Raw genomic sequence first — 13,728 nt, forward strand, 5'->3', positions numbered from 1 at the left:
ACAGCAGTCAAAATTGCAATGTCGATGGAACTGGCTGTTAAAGAGGCTTCACAATTTGATGCAGGAATGAAGATCCACAAGTTGGGAACTGCCCATAAGAAGTCAAAACAGCAACAAGCATGTCACAGATGTGCCAAAATGGACCATTCAGCGAGTGAATGCTGGAGCAAGGATAGTCGATGCAAGAACTGTGACAAAATGGGTCACATTGCAAAAACTTGTTGGGCTAGACCAACTTCCCCTGAGAAGAATATTCAGAAGAAGAATCTGCTCCTTTCAAGAAGAAGAACAAGTTGAATTCAACAAAAAGAATTTACAACATGGCAGAAAAGAATTACAGCTGTGAAGAAGAGAATTTCCAGAAATAGGACGAAGAGCTCCAACCGAACATTTTAAAACTCACAACCTGTAACATAGCGAGGGCATTACAAAAGTTTCTGCTGGAACTATATAAATCACTAGTTAGGCCACAGCTTGAGTACTATGTGCCATTCTGGTCACCTCATTACAGAAAGGATATAATTGTAACAAGTACAGAGGAAATTTCCGAGGATGTTACAAGTTCTGGAAAATTGCAGTTATGAGGAAAGTTTGGATAGGCTGGGGTTGTTCTCCCTGAAATGGAGCTGGGAGAGGGGAGATTTGATTGAGGCATGCAAGATTGTGAGGGGTCTGGATAGAGTGGATAGGAAGGAATGATTTCCCTTAGCAGAGTCAGTGACTACAGCAGAACAGATTTAAAGCGATTGGAGAAGGAATCAAGGGGAGATGAGAAACAGGTTTTTCACCCAAAGGGATCTGAAGGGTCGGGAACTCACCGCCTGAAAGGGTTGTAGAGACAGAAACCCTCAACTCATTTAAAAGGTATCTGGATATGCACCTACATCCTGTAACCTGCAGGAGTACGGTCCAAGTGTTGGAAAACAGAATTAGGTCGGGGACAGAATGGCCTGCTTCTTTACCATAGCCTTTTCCATGCATTTTAAATTTTTGAAATATCTGAAAACAGGGAATGTGCAAGGATGTGTGGAGAGAGCAGAGGGGAGTGGCAGCACATGAATTGTTCCTGAGGAGAACCAGCACACACATGATGGTCTGAATGGCCAGCTTCTATGCTGTAATGATTCTATGACTGTGTTTCAACAGAAGCTAGATAAGTCGGTTTAGCTCGGTTGGCTGGACAGCTGGTTCGTATGCAGAGCGACGCCAACAGCGTGGGTTTAATTCCTTTACTGTCCAAAGTTATTCACGAAGGCTTGGCCCCTCGCCTAAGGTGTGGTGATCCTCAGGTTAAATCACCACTGGTCAGGTCTCCTCAAAGGGGACAGCAGCCTATGGTCATCTGGGACTATGGTGACTTTTTACCTTTTAGATGAGTCCATGGAGCAGAAAGATACAGGTGATTTGGTAAAATGAAATAAAGTAGAAAGATTTGTGAAGCATAAACACCAGCATAGACCTGTGTTAAATGACTTGGCTCTGTGCTTTCAGTCATTTAAAGTAGCCAGATTAGTCGAGATGACAGTTTTCCTTCCCTAAATGGCAATAGTTAACCAGTTATAATTTGAGAAATGAGTCTGTACTCCTTGTTTCCACACGAAGTTCCCAGTCCGTAGTTGGGAAGCATCATGCTTTGAAAAGAGGGTAATTGGCCAATCAGTCCCAACTTCTTGGAGGCTGCTACAAGGTCCAAGGAGAGTAGCAGGCGTCCTATTTATTGTCAGGTGACATAACGCAGCACAGCGACAGGTGACAGTTGAAAGGTCAGGCATCCCACAAAGTTAACATTGGCGATGGTTTACAGTAGCTAAAAGAATGGGCAGAACGAGTGAATATTAAAAACACGGGTTGGAACAAAAACATTAATTATCTTTAATGTTTCAATATAATCAGCAACACTTTCATAATCCCTACAGTGCAGAAGGAGGTCATTCGGCCCATCAAGTCTGCACCGACCACAATCCCACCCAGGCCCTATTCCCGTAACCCCCCATATTTACCCTGCCCATCTCCGTGACACTAAGGTTAATTGAACATGGCCAATCAACCTAACCTGCACATCTTTGGACTGTGGGAAGAAACCAGAGCACCCGGAGGAAACCCACGCAGACACGGGGAGAATGTGCAAACTCCACATTGACAGTGACCCAAGGTCAGAATTGAACTCGGATCCCTAGTGCTGTGAGGCAGCAGTGCTAACTTTGAAGTAAATGCCCACACATTTATTCTATAATTATATCAGATCATCGCTTAAAAGAAACACATTTAAGACAGGTTTTGTGGAGATGGTTTGATCATTTGTCTCAGTTGTTCTGAAATTGCGTTTGTGGCGTTTATTATTGAAACAGGGCTGATCGCCTCTCAAAGCTGAGCCAAGCTCATGGTACTTTCCATCTGTCAGTATTTCCTGTGTCCTTATTTTTTCAGCTGGTTTCCTGGCCTTTTGGTATCTGGCCACCAAAATCAGCCTTGACAACATTTTCTTTCGAACCGTATGTTTTAGATGCCTGCATGTCATTGCTTCCTTGAAGGTTGAGTGGTTAAAGTTCATAACAGTCTTTACTCTTGATCGGAAAGATGCCTGTAATTGGGTCTGATATTGAATTGTTTCCAGCCTCTCGAACACAGGCTCACTGGAGACTCATGTACAACTTGCAAAATAAAATACTTTTTACTCGTGGGCTGCCTGATTTTCAACATTTTGATATTTGAGTTGGCACCGACCACAACCCCATCCAGGCCCTATTCCCGCGGCCCCGTTTAGCATTACCAATCAATCTAACCCGCCCATCTTTGGTCTCTGGAAGGAAACCGGAGCACCCGGAGGAAACCCACACAGACACGAGGAGAATGTGCAAACTCCACACAGACAGTGACCCGAGGCCGGAATTGAACCCGGGTCTCTGTGCTGTGAGGCAGCAGCGCTAAGCAGTGTGCCACCGTGCTGCCCTTAATATTTAACTCTAACTATCTAATAAAGTTACCTATCATATATTAAGCTGATCTTTCTTTTCACCCTATCAGTAACTGCAATACTACATTCTGTACCCTCTCTTTTCCTTCTCTCCCATGTACTCTATGAACAGTATGCTTTGTATAGCGCACAAGAAACAATACTTTTCACTGTATCCCAATGCATGTGACAACAATAAATCAAATCAAATCAAATCAGCTTTTCGAGTGCAAATTAATACAATCCCTGGCACATACAAATATCAGCAACTTGGATTTGAAAGTGTTTGCCAGTTTTAGAATAGTTGACGTTTATTTTTCACTCCCACCACTTGAGTATTGCAGGCAACTGGTTAACTGCACCTCCCGACTAGACCACTAATCTTACTGTTATTTTTAATACATAAAAAGATTTGGTTTAAACAACTACAGAGTGAGTGTAATTGTTAATGGTGATCTAAAACCATTACAGGATAGATAATAGCCTCAGATTGTTAACCTCACACATTTGGATTGAACCAAAAATGTTGCTTCTCAAACTTCCCATATAACTCCTGGCTGTTTGGCAGAGGACACTTTGGGCAGCTTTACAAGAATTCTTTTCAGATGTAAAAGTACATTAGTTCTTGAATGAGGACTTTTCAACAGATTTTTTTCATGCATGTGCTTTTTTTTTTACATTTGTATCCATCCATTTGTGTCTCCCAGGCATAATCAACAACAGTGACACGACGGCATTGCCAAAGCTTCCATATACCCTCTGAGTAAAGACGATCTGACTCGGATTCGAAGCCCGCCACGGCAGATGGTGGAATTTGAATTCAATAAAAAAAATCTGGAATTAAGAATCTGCTGATGACCATGAAACCATTGTCGATTGTTGGAAAAATCCATCCGGTTCACTAATGTTCTTTAGGGAAGGAAATTTGCCATCCTTGCCCGGTCTGGCCTACATGTGATTCCAGAGCCTCAGCAATGTGGTTGACTCTTAACTGCCCTCCAAGGGCAACTAGGGATGTGCAATAAATGCTGTAAGAAGTCTCACAACACCAGGTTAAAGTCCAACAGGTTTATTTGGCAGCACAAGCCACTAGCTTTCGGAGCGCTGCCCCTTCATCAGGTGAGTGGGAGTTCGGTTCACAAACAGGGCATATAAAGACACAAACCCAATTTACAAAATAATGGTTGGAATGCGAGTCTTTACAGGCAATCAAGTCTTAAAGGTACAGACAATGTGAGTGGAAAGAGCGTTAAGCACAGGTTAAAGAGATGTGTATTGTCTCCAGCCAGGACAGTTAGTGAGATTTTGCAAGCCCAGGCAAGTCATGGGGGTTACAGATAGTGTGACATGACCCAAGATCCCGGTTGAGGCCATCCTCATATGTGCGGAACTTGGCTATCAGTCTCTGCTCAGCGACTCTGCGTTGTCGTGTGTCGTGAAGGCCGCCTTGGAGAATGCTTACCCGAAGATCAGAGGCCGAATGCCCGTGACCGCTGAAGTGTTCCCCAACAGGAAGAGAACACTCTTGCCTGGTGATTGTCGAGCGATGTTCATTCATCCGTTGTCGTAGCGTCTGCATGGTCTCCCCAATGTACCATGCCTCGGGACATCCTTTCCTATCAGGTGGACAACATTGGCCGAGTTGCAAGTGTATGTACCGTGTACCTGGTGGATGGTGTTCTCACGTGAGATGATGGCACCCGTGTCGATGATCCAGCACGTCTTGCAGAGGTTGCTGTGGCAGGGTTGTGTGGTGTCGTGGTCACTGTTCTCCTGAAGGCTGGATAGTTTGCTGCGGACAATGGCCTGTTTGAGGTTGTGCGGTTGTTTGAAGGCAAGAAGTGGGGGTGTGGGGATGGCCTTGGCGAGATGTCCGTCTTCATCAATGACACATTGAAGGCTTCTGAGAAGATGTCGTAGCTTCTCCGCTCCGGGAAAGTACTGGACGATGAAGGGTACTCTGTTCACCGTGTCCCGTGTTTGTATTCTGAGGAGGTTGGTGCGGTTTTTCGCTGTGGCGCGTTGGAACTGTTGATCGATGAGTCAAGCGTTATATCCTGTTCTTATGAGGGCATCTTTCAACGTCTGGAGGTGTCTGTTCCGATCCTCCTCATCTGAACAGATCCTGTGTATATGGAGGGTTTGTCCATAGGGGATGGCTTCTTTAATGTGTTTAGGGTGGAAGCTGGAGAAGTGGAGCATCGTGAGGTTATCCGTGGACTTGCGGTACAGTGAAGTGCTGAGATGACCATCCTTGATGGAGATGCGTGTGTCCAAGAATGCAACCGATTCTGGAGAGTAGTCCAGGGTGAGTCTGATGGTGGGATGGAACTTGTTGATGTCATCATATAGTTGTTTCAGTGATTGTTCATCATGAGTCCAAAGGAAGAAAATGTCATAGATGTATCTAGTGTATAGCATCAGTTGAAGGTCCTGTGCTGTGAAGAGGTCTTGTTCAAACCTGTGCGTAAAGATGTTGGCATATTGAGGTGCGAATTTGGTTCCCATGGCTGTTCCATGTGTCTGGATGAAGAACTGGTTGTTGAAGGTGAAGACATTGTGGTCCAGGGTGAAGCGGATGAGTTGTAAAATTGCATCTGGAGATTGGCAGTTGTCGGCGTTGAGTACTGAGGCAGTTGCAGCAATGCCATCATCATGGGGGATGCTGGTGTAGAGTGCCGAGGCATCCATTGTGACGAGGAGTGCTCCTGGTTCAACTGCTCCGTGTGTGCTGAGTTTCTGTAGGAAGTCCGTAGTGTCGCAACAAAAGCTGGGGGTTCTTTGTACAATGGGTTTCAGGATGCCCCCGACGTTGCCAGAGAGGTTCTCACACAGGGTCCCATTGCCCAATACGATGGGAAGGCCGGGTGTGTTTGCCTTGTGTATCTTCGGGAGGCAGTAGAGATCTCCAACACCGGGAGTACGTGGGATGAGAGCATGGAGGATGCTCTGAATAAATGCTGGCCAGCCAGTGATGCCCATGTCCCACAAATGAATAGAAAAAAAAATCCTTATTGGATTTATTCGTGACTAACTCATCTTTATGACCTGTAATCTTGCACTCACCCCAGGTAGAATTATGCTCCCTATCGAACCTTATCTTAATTTTAAAGACTGCTATCAGGTCACCTCTCAGTCTTTTCTTTTATAGAGACACAAACCTTCGTGTTTCCCCCTCAGTTCTGATATCTCCTTTGGTCTTACCAAAGGATTTGGCAAATGACAAAACTCCTTCCTGTGAAGGCTCACTAGAAATGGTTCATCAAATGGCTTGTTCCTGGCACGGTGGCACAGTGGTTAGCACTGCTATCTCACAGCGCCAGGGGCCCAGGTTCAATTCCGGCCTCGGGTAACCATCTGTGTGGAGTTTGCATATCCTCCCTGTGTCTGCATTGGGTTTCCTCCCACAGTCCAGAGATGTGTGGGTTAGGTTGATTGGCCATGCTCAATTGTTCCTTAGTGTCAGGGAGATTAGCAGAGTAAATATATGGGGTACGGGGATAGGGCCTGAGTGGGATTGTGGTTGGTGCAGGCTCGATGGGCTGAATGGCCTCTTTCTGCACTATAGGGATTCTATGATTAGTGACTGTTTTGAAGCAACAATCTCTTTGTTCTAAGTTTGGCAAATTTTTGTTGTCTTGCTACTGAACTGTGTAGAGGCTTGTCCTTCACTCATACCACTGGGTTAAAAAGGCTGCTATTCCCTTCCAACACAGACCTTGATGACTATACTTGAGAACATAAGTAGCAATCAGAAAGTAATTCAGCTTATCCAGCCTATCATTTAATTTAGGTCCATGTTCCAGGTTTGAACAGACATTTTATTTTCTACCTACTTTTTCAATGTGAAGGCCTTATTCCTCTCATCATTCTATATCAAGCTTTTGTTCAATCTCTTTTTGAATGTTTCATAGAAACATAGAAACTAGAAGCCATTCGGCCCTTCGAGCCTGCTCCGCCATTCATTTTGATCATGGCTGATCATCAAATTCAATATCCTGATCCCCCCCCCTTCCCCCCATATCCTTTGATCCCTTTGGCCCCAAGAGCTATATCTACTTTCTTCTTGAAATCAAACAATGTTTTGGCCTCAACTACATTCTGTGATAGTGAATTCCATACATTTACCACCCTCTGGGTGAAGAAGTTTCTCCTCACTGCAGTTCTGGAGGGTCTTAGCTATGAGGAGAGATTGGGTAAACTGGGGTTGTTCTCCCTGGAAAGACAGAGAATGAGGGGAGATCTAATAGAGGTGTACAAGATTATGAAGGGGATAGATAGGGTGAACGGTGGGAAGCTTTTTCCCAGATCAGAAGTGACGTTCACGAGGGGTCACAGGCTCAAGGTGAGAGGGGCAAAGTATAACTCAGATATTGGAGGGATGTTTTTTACACAGAGGGTGGTGGGGGCCTGGAATGCGCTGCCAAGTAGGGTGGCGGAGGCAGGCACGCTGACATCGTTTAAGACTTACCTGGATAGTCACATGAGCAGCCTGGGAATGGAGGGATACAAACAATTGGTCTAGTTGGACCAAGGAGCGGCACAGTCTTGGAGGGCCGAGGGGCCTGTTTCCTGTGCTGTACTGTTCTTTGTTCTTTGTCCTAAAAGATTTACCCCTTATCCTCAAATTATGACCCCTAGTTCTGGATTCCCCCACCATCAGGAACATTCTTTCTGAATCTACCCTCTCTAACACTATTAGAATTTTATAAGTTTCTATGAGATCCCCTCTCACTCTACTAAACTCCAGTGACTATAATCCTAACCGACTTAGTGTCTTCTCATATGATAGACCTGCCATCCCAGGAATCAGCCTGGTAAACCTTCGCTGTACTCCCTCTATAGCAAGGACATTCTTCCTCAGATAAGGACACCAAAACTGCACACAATACTCCAGATGTGGCCTCACCAACACCCAATACAACTGCAGCAAAACATCCCTATCCCTATACTCAAATCCTCGCATGGATTTCATATGGATTCCTATTCTCTATGGCAGTGAACTCAATAAATCAACAATTGTATGTGTAAGACTCCTTAAGTTTCACAAATGTTCACAAATGTCCTGATCTAAAACATTTTTATAATAATCCTTGTAAAAGCATTGTTCTTCAACATGGTAATACTAAACCTTGAAAAAACTAGTACATCAGAAAAAAAGTATTATACATTATTTGTAGTCTTAGTTCTTATAACAGCTATCATTGACTCTCAACAATGTACAAGATGTACCCCACACTGACTGATAAATGGAGAATATTTTACAGCAGGTGCTGTTTATGTTCCAGTTCATCCTGTTAGGATATCAATTTCTGTATTTGATTTTTTATCAAAATTATAATGGGCAGATAAATGAGAAATATAAATAAATCACTGAGAAATTGCCCCTCTACTATGATAAACCTGCTATGGGGTCCCTCAAGTCTGTTAGTGTTATGTCTGAGACTACCAGGGAAGGTAGCTCCAAAGCAGTCACATGGAAAGGCAAGCCACAGGAACAATGGGGTATGGTGAAGCACTGTACTTCTCTCACTCCAGCCCCCGAGTGGTTGTAGGAGCAGTTTCCCGGGCAGGTCATGCCATGCCCCAGGTCACCTGACCCATCCTCTTAAAGGGGCTATGCCCCGCATACATAACAGTTACCAACATCAGTTACATAACTTACCAACATCACAAGATAGTTACGGATGAGGAAGCCATTTCACCCCCATGTTCAAAAGTCATTTCTCATCACAACATTCAACTGTTTCTTAAATTTTGATGTGAGACTTTTTAAAATTTTGCCAAGGCTGCTGTTGTCACTACCCTATTTGGAGCTCCTTTCAATGCCTGGATCATTCTTCGTGTGAAGGTTTTGCTGACATCAGTTCTAAATTTACCTTTTTACTACTTTAAACAAGGCTGTTAGCCTTTGTCGGAGTAAAGTAGCTAAGTACCAGTTTTTGGAATAAAAACTAAGGTTTGTCACTGCGAGTGGAATTGAGCAAGTGGAAAAAAGTACTGAACATGGATATGCTTTCAGAATCTCAGCCCAGCTGGCTCTTTTAATGGGTACAAGTGGGGTGTTGTGGACAGCCGTAAAAGTTAATGGGTTCATGTGGACATGAATCATACAATGAAAAGAGAGAACAAGTGCAACTTGTGTTGCCAGTGTTGTTTTGTAAACTGGCAGCTAGCTTTGTTTTAATGAGGGTGAGTGTTAAGACCACCACATCTGCTTCTCTGGGCCTGGAAGAAGCCATCCCTCGCTGTATGTTTCAGCAAGTTCAGATCCCTTCATAACGCAGTGAATTGGTTTGTGCAATTAACATCTAATCTGGAAATTCTTGTTGGTGATTGCAACAGACAAACATTTTGTGCTTTCATATGACATTCCCGTTGCCTGTTACCTGCTGCACAGTCTGTTTTAACCCTTATACGGTGGACAAATAACTACGAGTAGACATCTTATTAGTACAACCAATATTTATTTAAACCCACATAATCAATAATCACCCACCCAACCAACGATAAGTTACAGGAAATACTAAAGTTTAAGTCCAATACGAGACCTTGACTTAACTTTGCGTGACTGACAAATACCCAAGCAGATATTGGCCTTTATCTGTGCGCTGGTCTCGGTCGTCCTCTGCGAGTCTGGTCCTTTGGTCTGGTCTGGCACTCTGGCTCTGGTCTTCCTTCCTTCTCAGGTGTGGTGGCTCTCCTCGTGCTGGTCGTCGCTGGCGATGTTCACCGTTGTTGTAGCTCGTTCGTGGGGTCAGCGAGAGAGAGATTCTTGGTTGCGCAGCACCCTTTATACCCCGTTGGGTTTCATACCCCTTTTGGCCATTGCCAATCAATCGATCAGGACTTGATCACCCTGATCGATGAAACCCAATCGGGTGCTGCCACACCAATCTCTGGGTGTTTCCCCAACGGCCATGTCTGTAGGTGCTGGAGGCACATAGGTCACATACCTCCCTCCCAAATAAGGGGTCACGGTGCCCTTATGTCTGGTAAACAACCCAGTGTGACCAGAAAGTGTCTTTGTTCCTGGAGATGACCCATATCCTGTGGATTCACAGGTCCGGGTTACGGCCTGTTTATCTCTGTCCTTTAAACTGCAGCCTGTCGTTTTAGTTCTTGCCCAATTGTCCCAGAGTGCTTTACAAATCGCCATTTTAGATGGCCCGTTTGGCCACAGTCCCCCCTTTGATCCTGAACACGAATGTTGATGGATCACAAACTCAGGACCAGTATCTGTCAGGAATTCCCCAGTCACTCAACAGTCAAGCAAGGCCCAGGTATTGGCATGCACAGTGATAATACATCCCTACAACATATTGACATTCCAGAAGCTACAGACAACAACACTCTACAAATACAAACAACCACATATTCTAAACACCATTATTACAATAAGTTAATTACCCACAAATACAAACAATCACATATTCTAAACACCATTTTAGGTTCAGAGTTCTGCACAGGACAATAATAAATCATTGATACAGATGCAAAAGGAAAATAACATTTAAATTTGGATTTTGGAGGGTCATGCACCAAAAGTGCTGAAGAGGTAGGTTTACCTCTCCAAAGTATTTGTTCTTTAAAAATGATCCAAATTTGCATAATAAACACTTTTTGTCACAGTTACCATTTTAGATTTAAACTTCCACAGTCACAGCTCAAAATCTAAGTCCTTCTAGCAGACACATGCTATGTTCTTTTATGACCCAATTATCACAATGTAACCAAAGTACAAGTTAGAAGTAATTCAAATGATTTTCTACCAGTTTAACAAATTATAGAGGTAACTCCTCCATTATTCTGTCTACTTTACCAATTTTATTTATGAATAACATGATTTGCACAAATGGTTTATCTGTTCCTCTTTTAAGCATTTTAACCCCTGTAACCCCAAATAACTAAGTACTAGGGAAAATCCTGTCATCTGTTGTAAAATCACTGACACTCTCCAGAGCCCTTAACTTTTCAGAAAAATTAACTCCCAACTGATTAGCATTTACATACATTGAACCGAACAAACTTTACATGTGAACATGAGGGTTACCACAGATAACATTTACTCAGTACAGAAAAGTCACAAAACAAACAGATATTACTTTGCAAAATTATCGCACATTCAAATGGTTACATCATAAACTGAGAATATGTTTCAATGCATCCCTCTTTGAAACACAAATCCCATACAGACTCTCTTTCCATTACCCTTTATTTGTCAAAATTAAACTTATTTACCTCTTTAGAATTTAGGCAACTTCCCATTTATAAGTTGGTTATTTTGTGCACTCAATTTATTCTATCAATTAAATGTCAGAAACTGTAATGCTTAAGCGTAACCAATCACTTTAATTTGAAAGTTAACAGTGAGAAAATCTGAATGAGCCAAACTCTTCAAGTCTCAATTATCACTAGGTTGTGCTAAACAATCTTGGAGTCTTGAAGCTGCGAGACTTGTTATTCACGAGCCATCTATTTAAAACTAAACACAAAAAATACATTCGGCTTGGAGCCAAATGAATTAATTTGGTCTCAAAATCTGTCAAATTAAAAACAAAAACAAAAATACAATTTACAACCTCCAATGTCTATAATTTTTTAATTGTCAAATTAGGAACAGAAGATGGTGAAATCTCTGCCAGTTAAAAATAACACAAGAAATAAAACACATTCCAATATGATGATGTCACGATTTCTTCAAGACAAAGGAAAGAGCACATGGTTCCCTCCAAGGTTTAAATCCTTTCTGAACAAAATTTGAACCCAGGATTATTCAAAATTCAAATTGGCTATTTCAAACTTCAATTTATGTACTTTGATTTTGAAATTTCAATTTACTTTCCAAAAATTGTGTTCAAAGTAACGTCCCACATATATATATATTATTTATGTATTTATATTCTATACCTCTTAAGCACAATCATGGCTATTGATTCCTTAAACGGTTAAGGAATTCCAAAAATCTATTTCAATTTAATCCAATCCAATTTCCAATTTTTATTTAAACTCTGTATCAAACCCACTGTTGTAAAATCACAATTAGGGGAAGGACATTAAAACATTAAAGCAAACAACAACAAGAACATCCACGCAACCACTTTATTAAACACACACAGACACACATGGAAGCTTCCAACATTCATTCCACAGCACTTCCTCTTTCATTCAAACTTAACATTTTAAACTGGGATGAAAATAAAACATTTAAAGAAAATACAGAAAATTGATTAAGACAGTTGCTTTCATTCTTCTTTCTTCCAAACTGTAATTAAACTCAAAAACAGAAGTAAATTCAAGAAATCTTATACTTAAATTTTAACAGTTTTAACACTTCCTCAGCCCCTTTAAAGTTAAACCAAAGTGTAAAGCATTGCATTTATTGCCCGCAATAAATACTCCACAAGAACAAACAGGCTTTAACAACTCCTGCTCTCAATCTAATGCAACAACAACTACGTACATTCGACAAGCAACCAGACCACACAAACACTCTAAAATACAAAAACTACTCAAATTATTAGCTCAACCTTAGATTTTCTCTAATCAATTTTCCATCTTGCCAATTAATTTATAATATTTCCCGAGTAAGTTGAGAGAACATAGTTCCTTTCTCTCAAAATTCTGTAACACACACTGCACACTCCCTCCTTTTAAAAAAAACAAAGGACCACCTGGGGTTCTTTGTGATGTTAGTGAGGGTGTAAACTCCTTACCCCACATGGTCTGTTTTAATGGGGTTCATGGGCATAACATTTTCTAATAACGCAAGACTATCAATTGATGGGGACAGTTAAGTCTGCTTTCAGAACTATATACAATGCTGAGATTCTTTAAAACATTCATTCCTTTTCAATCAACAACACCTTCTGCTTATTCCATGCCCTCTTTGCAACTAATAGTCACAGAATTCATCAGACCAGGGGCAAATTTTAAACTTACTGTGGGATCAGGTGCCTCCGGAAAAGGAGGTGAGGGTCCCCAGTCAATGCCACGTGCAAAATGGACATTCCTTTCCAGATACAATCCACAACCCAATCCATAAACACCATCTCCCTCAGACTCAACTGTCCCAAATATAGACAACATCCCTATCTGCATTGGCAACTGAGATTTTAATTGATTAATCTCGTGCTAGAACTTGGAGTAATCAGAACTTTGATTCTTTTCACTAACTTGATATACTTTAAACTGACTCATAGACAATATATTTATCTCATTGCTTTGTTCCTGCTTATCTACTTTTCCACAAAATTACTTATTTTCTTCTCTTAACTTCCCAACTAACTCTCTCATAATTTCTAACTCATCTTTTAACTTCACTTTCTCTGACTTCTCATTCTGTAACTCTTCTAAACTAATAATCACAATAACTTTACTCAATTTCAACAAACATTTTCCTTTATCTCTCCCCAATCTGCATTCTCTATCCCCTCTTAATTCTTTTTCTGTTCCAAGCAGCTCACAATGGCAAATTCTTTCTCACATTTGTCTGCCCGTTTTCCCTGAACTTTCCTTAGATCATCCCAATACTTCTGCCCTAGGGATCCCGGTCCCATCTCAGTATTGGCACAAGATTCTGTCCATAGGGGCCACCCTTTCTTCTTAGTATATTCCCTGATTCTTTTTTCCCATATGCGACACTTCTCTGTCTCTATACTGCTTCCTGCCATTCTATATTTAACAACAAGGGGTAGGGAGTCGATCGGACTGCGGGTACAGCTTTGGGCTATGTTCCGGTCCTAATCCCCCTGGGTTCTAATACAAACCTACAG

Source organism: Mustelus asterias, chromosome 12 (assembly GCF_964213995.1).
Source record: "Mustelus asterias chromosome 12, sMusAst1.hap1.1, whole genome shotgun sequence".
NCBI lineage: Eukaryota > Metazoa > Chordata > Chondrichthyes > Carcharhiniformes > Triakidae > Mustelus > Mustelus asterias.